An 11,307-nucleotide genomic window follows, 5' to 3' on the forward strand; every position below is an offset into this window, starting at 1 on the left:
GGCGTGCCTCAAGGCGGAATTTTGTCTCCGCTCCTTTTTTCCACCTTCATAAATTTTATCACACCTGGCCTTCGTTGTTCCCACCACCTGTATGCCGACGATCTGCAGCTTTACGACCAGTGTGAAGTGACTAATATTTCGAGTTCGATTGATAGGCTCAACCTGGACCTATTGCACATCCAACAGTGGTCTGAGCAGTATGGCCTTTATGTGAACCCGTCTAAGTGCCAGGCCATCGTTATTGGCAGTTCTCGACAGGTGGCCAGACTGGACTTTGACACTATTGCACCAGTAAACTTTAACGGATCACCAATACAATTTAGTCACAGTGTTAAGGACCTAGGCATTATGCTCGACAGTTCGTTGGATTGGAAAGCGCAGGTTTCTGAGGTCAGCCGAAAAGTTATGGGTTCTCTTCATTCACTAAATAAGCTAAAGCACTTTTTGCCTATCAAGACTAAAATTCTCCTTATAAACACTCTAATTCTACCTATAATTGATTATGGTGATGTGTGTTATCCTGACCTAACTGAAGAACTTCTCAATAAGTTGGATCGCCTTCTCAATAACTGCATTCGTTTCATTTTTTGTCTGCGTAAATACGATCATGTCTCTTCATACCGCTCCCAGCTTGGCTGGCTTCCCATCCGTCAACGACGCAGTGTTCGCATGCTGTGCACTCTATACTCTGTCCTCAACGATCCACACTCTCCTGTATACCTCAGGTCCCTCTTTCAATACTACGGCGTTTCTCGCAACCGTCAGCTTCGCTCTTCTGGCAATATGTCCTTATCCATCCCTCCACATCGCACTGGCTTTATGTCAGATTCGTTCTGCGTGCAGGCAGCGCGCCTTTGGAACCGACTCCCCCTTAGTATTAAAAATGCCCCAAACAAGTTCGCTTTTAAGAAATCGTTACGTGCTTTCTTTGCTGGTAGAATGAAGGATTCCTAGTTTTAGTTATATAAGTTATATATTTTATTGTATATATTTAATGTTAGGTATATATATATATATATATATATATATATATATATATATATATATATATGTATATTTATATTTTTATTATATGTATATTTATATTATATGTATCGTGTATATTTTGATGTACTTGCGTATGTATGTTAAAATTCTTTAAATTAGCGTTGCGTCCTTATATTAAATTTTGTTAGTAGTAGTAGCAGTTGCACCGCCCACAATCTCTCTGCTTTGCCTTAAGGTTGACTGGTAGAGAATGCTTTTGGCATTAAGTCCGCCTTTTGTACGATAAGTTTTCTTTTGTGCAATAAAGTTTAAATAAATAAATAAATAAATTAAGTTAAGACTAATCACAGGTTCTTAACTGCGCTTAATTACATACAATTTTTTTGCATTTCACTCATAACACAGATAAGTAGGTAAGCCGTAATAGATGTGTATAGATGTCCGGGTGAGACGTGCCGGCGGCGTGCGATAGATAGGTGAGCACATGGAGACACTTGTTGCTCACATGCGGCCCGGCCCGCGCCCCGCGTCTCCGCCGCCGGCCCACGGCACGGAGCCGTTCATATACATACTACCAGACATTCATTGATGTGTAAAGTCTAATACAAATTCCTATGGCGAATTTGACAGCCAATGTAGATGGTACTGTATGGCTCCAGAGGCCTCCAGTTCAGTCATAATGTAGATCCTAAATACATTATAGGAAGCTCTATTTGATAGTTCTGTTGACGTTTGATAATTCAGTTACCACAAAACATACAGCGCCATGCATCTTCTTGAGCTGTCAAACGTGGGGACATTATGTTTTCTTACGGGACATATCGAACGTACACTGACATCAGAATGATGACTGCTATAGTAATTGGCCACTACATAGTAATTGGCCTTTCCTAACAAATCGGAAAGAAACAAGCCAATTGAAACCTTATTGTTAAAAGCGGCCAATCACTATGTACCTAATGGCCAATAACTATAGCAGTCACCCTATTTACTTATCGTGTGTCTGGCCTGTGCCAATACATGTCCGGACAAGAACGAGCGATATGCACGATAACTGAATGAGTTAGAAGCGATTCTGATTTCAGTGTACGTTTGAATTGGCCTGTTAGACTCTAGATATCTCACTCGTATACAAATTAATTATGCTTATAGAATAAATATCACTTGAAACATTAAACAGCAATTAAATAATCGTAGCTTTGCGTAATCTATCGAAAAACCTAAATGAAGATTTATGAAAGAACATTAACGAGCTTTTCCCCAAATGAGGAATTTAACTCTAAATGAATGACTAGTCATATTTCATCAGAGTTATAAATTGGACTCGGGTCAGCGGAAGCGCGGAAGTCAGAGTTCCGCAATTACGGATGGAAATAAAAGAAAATCGTTAGCCCAATCAATCGGGGATTCGGCTGCTTCTCAGAGTATGAATTCATAATACCTTCTAATAGATCATTAACAACGCGCATTAAACAAAGCGCGGGCGGCGAGCGGAGAGACCGCGGCAGCGGGCAGCGGGCGCCATCCTTCCTCGAATCCGTGTCATTAATTTACGTAATGCGTAGGTACGCGCTATCCCCAAATATTTAAGAAGCCTCCTCCGGGAGCGCCCGCTCCTCCACTATCCCCCGCCCGCGCCACCCACCGCCCCACTCCCCGCCTGCCGAGAATTATGGCGGCCGCCTTGTAATTATATTTTTTAATTTATCTTCCTTAGCGAATACAATGGAGGCGCCACCCCGCCACCGGAGCGCTTCCTTCTCATGCTGAATATTGTATCAGGCCGCTGAAAAAAGGAAAGAACGCTTTAATTACAAACGAGAGCGCGGCTAGCATTACGCGCTAAATATTTGATGCTGTCTCTGTCTTGTTCTCCCTGTCGGTCGCCTCCTCGGCCGACGTCAATAATTAAAGCACCTATTTAACTCATTCCTCGCGGACTGGATTCACCAACGATGCCCAATTTTTAATGTGAGCAACCTAATGCATTCTTACCTTAGCTTGCTTACATTGAAAATCATCATGTCATCGCTCTTCCCTACGGTGTGAAGCCTGCGACTACAAACTGTCCTACAAACCCGTGCCTTCGTCATATGCCTAATACAAATAATGAATCTTGGGTATCCGAAACTAGTTACAATAATTATACTTACTTACAATTCTTAGAAATAAAGGGAAAGTGAAAAAACTCATTGTCTCGGACGAGACTCGAACTCGCGACTCTGGGATACCAGCACATCGCGCTACCAACTGAGCTACCGAGACTTCCCCGATAACAGCGAATATTTTCTGATATTATAGTTATTTCTAAGTATTGTAGTAGGTATCGTTTGCAGATGTTTCTGCTTAATACAAAATTAATTTAGTTACAATAATTATTTGTTAACACACAGGTTAGGTATGTAACACCTTGTTAGCAGGTCACAGATAAGAGCCAAGAGGGTATTACATCCAATGAGCCTTAGAGTTAGTTCGACTAACAATCTAGGATTGAGCCTTTTTTAAAACCAACTGTAGAACTTTAGTCCATCTCGGTTGAAACAGCCTTAAAATAAATTATTGCGACTTTTATACATATGTGATGTTAGTGTTTAAATGTTAACTTAGCCAAAAAGACTATCAAGACGTGACAGCCTTAATACCTCCGCTATCACGCCAAAGGACAATGGACAAATTTGTCATTTACGAAATGGATTTTAATTTTAAATTACATTTATTTACTGTCATAAATATTTTAAATGTTCTCTGCACAAACGGTGATAATTTAATTAAATCACATGTTCGTTGATGCAAACACTACAAACACATCCCAAGTTGATTAATAAAGAGTGCCCCCACACCGCAACCTTGCCGACAACCAGACTACCATAATTTTCACACTTTCCCCTTTACTTGTGGGACCATGTTTCTGTGCCAAATGTAAGGTTTCTGGGTCAAAGGGATTACCTTACCGGCTATGGCGGGTATGGTTTTGGATGTAGGTAAGAACCAAAAATCGGGATATCGAGGACCGCGGCGTACAGGCCAATTCGTGTTATTCGATCTTTTTCCGATATGATCTGTCAGTGTCAAAAGTGACATTTCTTCAACCAAAAACGTCACTCATCATGTCTTATGTACAGGTTATCCATCATCGCAAACTTAGGTTTATAATACACATAAGTAGGATATTGGAGTAGGTATTTAAGGTAAAGCTTCTAATTGTCTATCGAAGTTAATCAGGAAAGTGCCCCTTCCGCCGTCCTAGTAACTCGTTAGAATTTCAATTTGTTTCTGTGTTAGGTATGTTGGTAACTTATACTACCTACATATAATATGGTTATGGTTATGGCCCATGTTTATTCTGATATTATTACGTAAGCGGCATCTCAAATTTCTAAAAATAACTACTTTTTTAGGGTTCCGTACCTCAAAAAGAAAACACGGATACCCTACCCTAATAAGATGACTCGTGCGTCTGTCTGTCCGACCCCCCCTTTATCTCCGAAACTACTGGGACTAAAATTTTGAAAAAAATACACAGACATACATAATGACAGGAAAACCTATTAGAATGTGCAGTCAAACGTGAGTCGGACTTAATTACTTAGTTTTTGAACCGACCCTTACGGGTTTTTTGAAGACATTTTACTCACGTTTCACATTAAAAAATACATTGTAAAAATTGTGTAATGTAAGAAACCCTTGGAACGCGAGCGCGACTCGCACTTGGCCGGTTTTTGTATGAATACACACAATTTCTTTCTTGTACTTCTCTTGAAACACGTACCTATTTATTTTTTGTATGAATAGTCCAACCAAACTGGAAGCCTAATCGATATGTATGTGTACTGTGTAGGCTGGTACTTATGGCCACCAAAATGAATTATACCAGCTACAAAATTAGCAACACGTGCTTCAGCTTAAGGTAAACCTGCTTCCGCTTCGCAGGTGAGCGAGTTTACTCAGTATCATTTTTAAGGACATGTGTCTTAACCTTATGTCATCGTATGCATTTGTACACGTTGTTATACATTTACGACGCAATAAGACCTCTTGTTTTACTAGCATTTCGTGGAATTCGTAATTGCCAGATGGCACTTGCAGCAACAATGATTTCTGTAAAAGATACCGGAGCAGAAAGGAGCCCGAGTTGATTTATCGCCGAACAACAATCGCAAATTAAGGCGGATTCCTCGCGCGGACACCCGTGCTGCAGTACTTAACGGAGACAAAGTATAAAGTAGCGCCCCCAGCCACCCACTGAAAAACGTCTCTAATATTCTTTTAGAAACGGTGGCATTTACGGGCTATATTTTATCCCGAATTTGCATACGCTCCTTTTTTTCTTACCCGTCCTCTATTTTATCGGGGTGAGCATTTTTTTTCGTCCGGGGGTTAAGATACAAAAGGGTAAAGCGCGGGAGCCGGCTCGATAATTAAATTGCATCGCGGAGTGCGTGAATAAATGTACGTAACTGTACGCACGTTGCCGCAGACGGAGGAGATTCTTTACCTCCCCGCGCGGCAGAGATTGCGGGCCGTTCGTTATTGTTTCACGATACATTAAATTTGACAATTAAAGCTTAATATCCCTGTTATTCAGGGCGATGCTTTATCGCTTACATCTGATTCTGGTGTTTACTCTAGTAAATTCACCTTTTTAATTACCTTTGTTGTTTACTTTATGTTTGCTTTAAAATCTTTAAATGTATAAATGGTTTTAAGTCACTCAGGCCTATTCGGATTTCAAGATAAGATAATCACACACTTGAGACGATTTAGAGATCAACTAGATCTACATTAGATACCGACTAGATGTGACTTGAATATCTAAGTCATAAGTGTCATAACTTGTCGAAATCGTTCAAGAGGACCTCCAGAATCGCGGAAACGTCAAATTTGACATATCTATCTTACAAATATCTTTAAATTATCCGTATCGTAACTTGTTGAAGTCTAGTAGAAATCTAATTCATTTTCCGAATCGGGCCGTTATACACTTTCACTTTTAAACAAATGCGTTATGCAATAAACTCATACTCCTTCCTATATTATAGATAATACAAACATGAATGATAATGGATGGAACAAATCATTACTAAGATATTGCCATTATTATTGTATTATACATATAATCATTATAAAAATATTGTAAGTAATAACACGTGTAATCCATGAGTATAGCAAAATATAATTGATTGATTGATTAATAGATTAAGTGCTTAATTATATGTACAAAAAAAAAAGAAATATAAGGTCAATGTGGTATAGACCGGATATAAAATTGATTGCAGGTAAGACCGTCATAAGCAAGCACTCTCGTATTTGTACTTATACGTACGACGATCAGACACAGTCAGAATGAAAGAGCTTAACTCCTTCCGCTGCTCTGCAGGTACCCGACCTTCTGTAATGAGTATGCGTATTACAAACGCAAAAAGCATCGAAAGAGCTTGTTGACGATCTGCCCTTAAAGACGGTCTTCTCCACATTAACTTACCAAGTATTCAGTTTAAATATACTTTATTATTAACTGTGTGTTTATAAACGGTGCTAATGATGATACATGATCACTATTAATAAAATGGTCAGGCAAGAAAGGCCGGCAACCAGTGGCGACGCAGGCTGCACTGTCGGCGTTACAGCCACAGGCGCGAGGCGGTACGGGGAGTGGATTAGTTTGTGGGTAGGTAGCAATCTTAACCTTTTGGACTCCAATGACCGATATATCCGCACCGCAGGTTCAACGCCAAAGACTGATTAATCGGTCACAGACCACAGAGCAACATAGACCTACGTGCATATGTATAAAGTTCAATTTCAGTTTTGACACTTCGGTGACGTGGCGTCCGCGTGACAGCTTTTGTGTTTGACACGGCGTCGAAAAAGTTAACAATTAGTAATTTTTTTATAAAAAAACACTACTAGTTAGTTATAAAAAGTTAAATTCTTTTCAACTTTTAATTAGTTAGATGTACCTAATTTCATTATTTACCATTAGTGGGTATTCGTAATAAATTTTGATAGGACCATTAAGACTATACGCGTAAAACATAAATTAATTACCCAGTTCCCAACAGGATTTTATATTTCCTGGCAGTCGCGATGATAATTTAACTAACAAATTAGGAGAAATCTTACCCTGCTCTAAGTCAAATTACCATAATTGCTAATCAAATGTTGTAGGAGTAGCCGCGTCGTTGCTTCGCTCTAATTACAAATTCTAATTCCCTCTCTTGTTTCACGGGCCTTTTGAATTCGTAAATTATTGCCCTTGCTTCGGGCTATCAAATGAATTATATTACATTATCTACTTCTGCTTCAATTTGACTTTGAAGGTTGGCACTTATTAAACATGAATATGAGCGCTTGCCTGGACACTTTAACTTAGACGAGAGTCGTATTGTGAGATGCCGATCTCTCTAGCGGTGTTAGGCTTTTAATTAAAAAACTTTTTAACGTGTACTAGACACCTATTTATTTACGTCGCGCTCGCTAATACCTGAGAAACGCTCACATAAAGACTCAAAGAAATGAAAAACATATCCGAGACCAGCAAATATAGACGACGCCGTTAATTTGTTTGAAGTCGTACAAAGACGATTTCCTCGAATATATTTCGTCAAAAACTTAATAATATTAATACATTTTCAGTATTCGCGAGCGACGTAGCGCGCGATTTTAATTCTCTCACAAGTCTACTTACGAATAACACCGGCTCCAATTAAAAGCGCGCGATGGCTTTGAAAAGCGGAATGAAGGAAAGTATAAGTAGGTGGGGAAATGTGCTCGTGTTTACGGAAACCTCCTCCGGCAAAATATTATCGCGAGACGAGCGCGATCAAATATTCAGGCGGCGCGCGGCGGGCGCGGGACGCGGCCAACCCTCTCTAACTTTCAAGCCCTTCCCTTTGCACGCCCTACACTAATTACGTTTAGAGTTCTTAAGCGAAATTACTTAGGCCCCTCGCCACCCGCGCCTCCCCGCGGCCCCTTCCGGAAATGAGGCGCGCTGGAAAACAAGAAAGAGGAAAGCGTTATATAAGAACGCCGCTGTCTCCTCGCTCGTCCTAAATCTGGACAATCTAAAAGATGTTGATGTAATGATTTTTTCTTCATTTTCGCGAGTTCTCTGTTCATGAGCGGTTGCTAAGTGAAAAGCAATTAAAGCACGGGCGAGTGATCCCACCCCGCCCGCCGCCTCCCTGCGCTCGCCGGCCCAGGAGAGGAAAATTATTATAAACACGGTTTTAGTGTATTTAGGTATAACGATCATCGAATTTCATTTTTTGCAAGCAAAGTTTACAATAACAACAAAACGTAGGTAGGTATTCAGTAATTACCTAAGGTTGGGGTAAGTGCGGATAATTCTGTTATCTACGAAAGTAACCGTTATTAGGTACTTATTTTCGATTGAAAGCCGCGAATAAAAATTTATAAAAAAGTTTGAGAACCACGTTTATTACTTGAACTAAACACGGGAACGTGCGGGCGTAACAGTGCTTTTTTATGAACAAATATATTTTTTTCTAGTTCGTTTCTTTGATTTGCGAGAAAATGCTGTCATCACAGCTTCGGACAGATTCAAATTCCTATAAATCATTCGTCTAAAGTGAACATGATTGATTTTGGAGCTGGTGGTCTGCAGTCTGCACTTATCCCGGAAACGTCCGCACTTACCCCGCAAAAATTGTCACACACTGACTTTGCGCGCTTATAAAGTATAAACGGCATCCTGTATGATGCAATATATTGTATGCAACGTGCACTTCATACTTTTAAATAATAAGCAAATCGTAAATTTAATTACGATAAATCATTACATGAGAAATTTAAAAAAAAACTGTGAAGGGTTACCAACTTGCCGCTTACTATATAAAATTATTGAGTTAAAAGATGTAAGTACCCAAGCAGCGTTAGGCTAATGTCTCCACCCTTAAAGAACTCCGTATGAAACAGCGCCTTTCGACTCTCGTAAAGACTCGCATACTCAGTTTCTTCGGTCAAACAATGACTCCATAGAGCGTCTAGTGGTGCAGGGTAGAGCAAACGGAGCAAGACCGTGTAAAAGGCCACCTATGCGATGGACTGACCAAATTAAATCTACCATGGAAAGACCCCTGAGCGCATTTGCCAGAATGACCGAAATCTGTGCCTGATGTCAGCAGTTGACCACGAAACTCTGCAAAGAGTATAACGACTAAGAAGACGAAGCGTTAGGCCTCAAAGATATAAAAACTAGGTACAAATTATGTTAAAAAAAAACACAGAACCGAAACAATAAGATGACACTTCGATATCATCTTAAATATAATATTCCTACCAAAAAAGTATTTTAGAAATATTTATAAGAGTTTTGACTGCTCATATTTTAATAAACATTTTAAGTCTATGTAAAAAAAATTCTAATAGATTATTACCTAAATAGGAAATTGAGTAGGCTGTAAGAAGATTTGGCGCGAGCACAGAGTTCCGTGCTCACTTGGATGTTTGCGTTGACGGTAGCTTCCGATTGGATGATCAAAGTCCCCAGCACTGTCTTGTTTCTGAAGAACATTTGAAAATTAGGAAATTAAACTGTGCGCTGGCACATAAAAGGTGCGGAAACGCGGTCGCGGGCGTCGTGAATTCGTTTAATTTGGCTGCCGCTGACGCGTCGCGGCGCGCCGTCTTTATGGATGTCAAATACTTACTGGAATGTTAATATTTTGGGGACTCAATTACTCGATGGATTCGTTCGTTGATCGGAATATAAGCAGGTAAAATAATAATTATTGCCTTGGTGATTCTATAAAACGTGCCCGTGAGGAACTTGAACAATTTTAACCACGCATTCCTGACTTTTCATACGGACTTAAGGAGTAATAAATATTATATGACCCTAGACCGAATTACGGTTCTATTTTTTTATATTTCTTCCGTACATAACGTATAATTGGCATTTTTTTTTGTCGGTCACGGAGGACTCGCCACAAACTATTTTTTTAAACGACATCTATGTCAAACTGAATTTAATCATAGTTTCCGCTTAAAATATAAAAATCTTAATAGGTATGACCTTTACGTAAATAATATTAAATAGGTACGCTTGAACTAATAACATCCCTTGCCTTGTTCAAGGGCTTAAATTAGGCGCATAGAAATTACAAAACAAAAGAGGGAAACTTGCGGCTGTTTAATGAGATTTAAATAATTAATGAGTGTGCAAAATTGGTTTCTTTTTTTCAGAAGCGGTAGCGAGTGCTTCGAGGGTCGCGATGAAAAACAAGCCATAATTGCGACCCCGTCCGAGACGTCGCTCGCTTCCAAAATAAATACTTATTACCATCGAGGGAGCGGCTGCGGCCATCATTTATAAAATGCATCCTATTACGACAGCAATTAAACTTTGGCGCTGGTAGAATTTCAGAATATTTCTTGTTTTCTTACCCCAATAATTGGGAGTTATCTCAGTTTTACCATCTGAGACATATTAGCCCTTACGCAACCACTGTTAACAAGGCATTGCGATAACGTTTCGCTGAGCTATCTTTCTAATCAAAATGTTAGATCAAACACATTTCTCTATTTTATTTAAAAATATATCAGACTCATTTAAAAAATACTCCAGCTCATTATTATCAAAGCAACCGTCACATCAAAATCCTGCTGTTAATTTCCACCTGATTGACCAAGAAATAAGTACGTTAGAAACGTTCGCATGAAAAGTTACTTAAATCTTTTTTTCTCCAAAATGCAACATTCACTTCATTGACTTCATTATACTGAAATTGTATAATCGTAAAATCTTTACGGAATATGGAAATGGAACGATTTTCGTATTCAAATGGTCGTGATTGACATCTCGCCGGGCGGTCAGCCGTCGCGCTCCCGCTTTTGTCGACCCTGACGGCCATCCGAGCCGATTGTGATCAAACCCAGAAACTATTTAAATGTATTCTTATGGAACTTCAACTTGGGGTAAATTTAATAAATTCTTTGGGAATTTCCGTTACGAATTTTAATTAGAACGGCCGAGCGTTATGCGAATTTATAAAGATATTTCCGTTACTGTTGCTGGTATAATTTCTTATGGGAGTTCGGTTTAAGTAGTCCGGTATTGTTGCAAGGATAACATCGCAGATTGGTCGTCAGATAAAATATCTAATTTGCTTCCAATAGATACCTTAACTTACATGCGTGCAAAAGAGCATATGAAGAAGCTAGAAGATGTAGGTAATAATATTACATTCTCTATTGGTTGTACATTTAATAAAGTCTACTCGAGAAACTAAAACGGTGAAAAATAGAGATAGTACTCCTAAAAATACGTGTGATACCTCATTAGATTCGTAATGA

General features: G+C 39.3%; 1 non-coding gene across 1 annotated transcript; it reads right to left on the reverse strand.

Annotated features, from left to right (window-relative positions):
- Window positions 1–3,180: 3,180 nt before the first annotated feature.
- Trnat-ggu (transfer RNA threonine (anticodon GGU)) lies at window positions 3,181–3,252 on the reverse strand. The gene has a single exon. It is a non-coding gene; the product is annotated as a tRNA-Thr (tRNA).
- Between the last annotated feature and the right edge of the window lie 8,055 nt (window positions 3,253–11,307).

This window comes from Cydia splendana, chromosome 3 (genome assembly GCF_910591565.1).
Source record: "Cydia splendana chromosome 3, ilCydSple1.2, whole genome shotgun sequence".
In the NCBI taxonomy this organism is placed as follows: Eukaryota; Metazoa; Arthropoda; class Insecta; order Lepidoptera; family Tortricidae; genus Cydia; species Cydia splendana.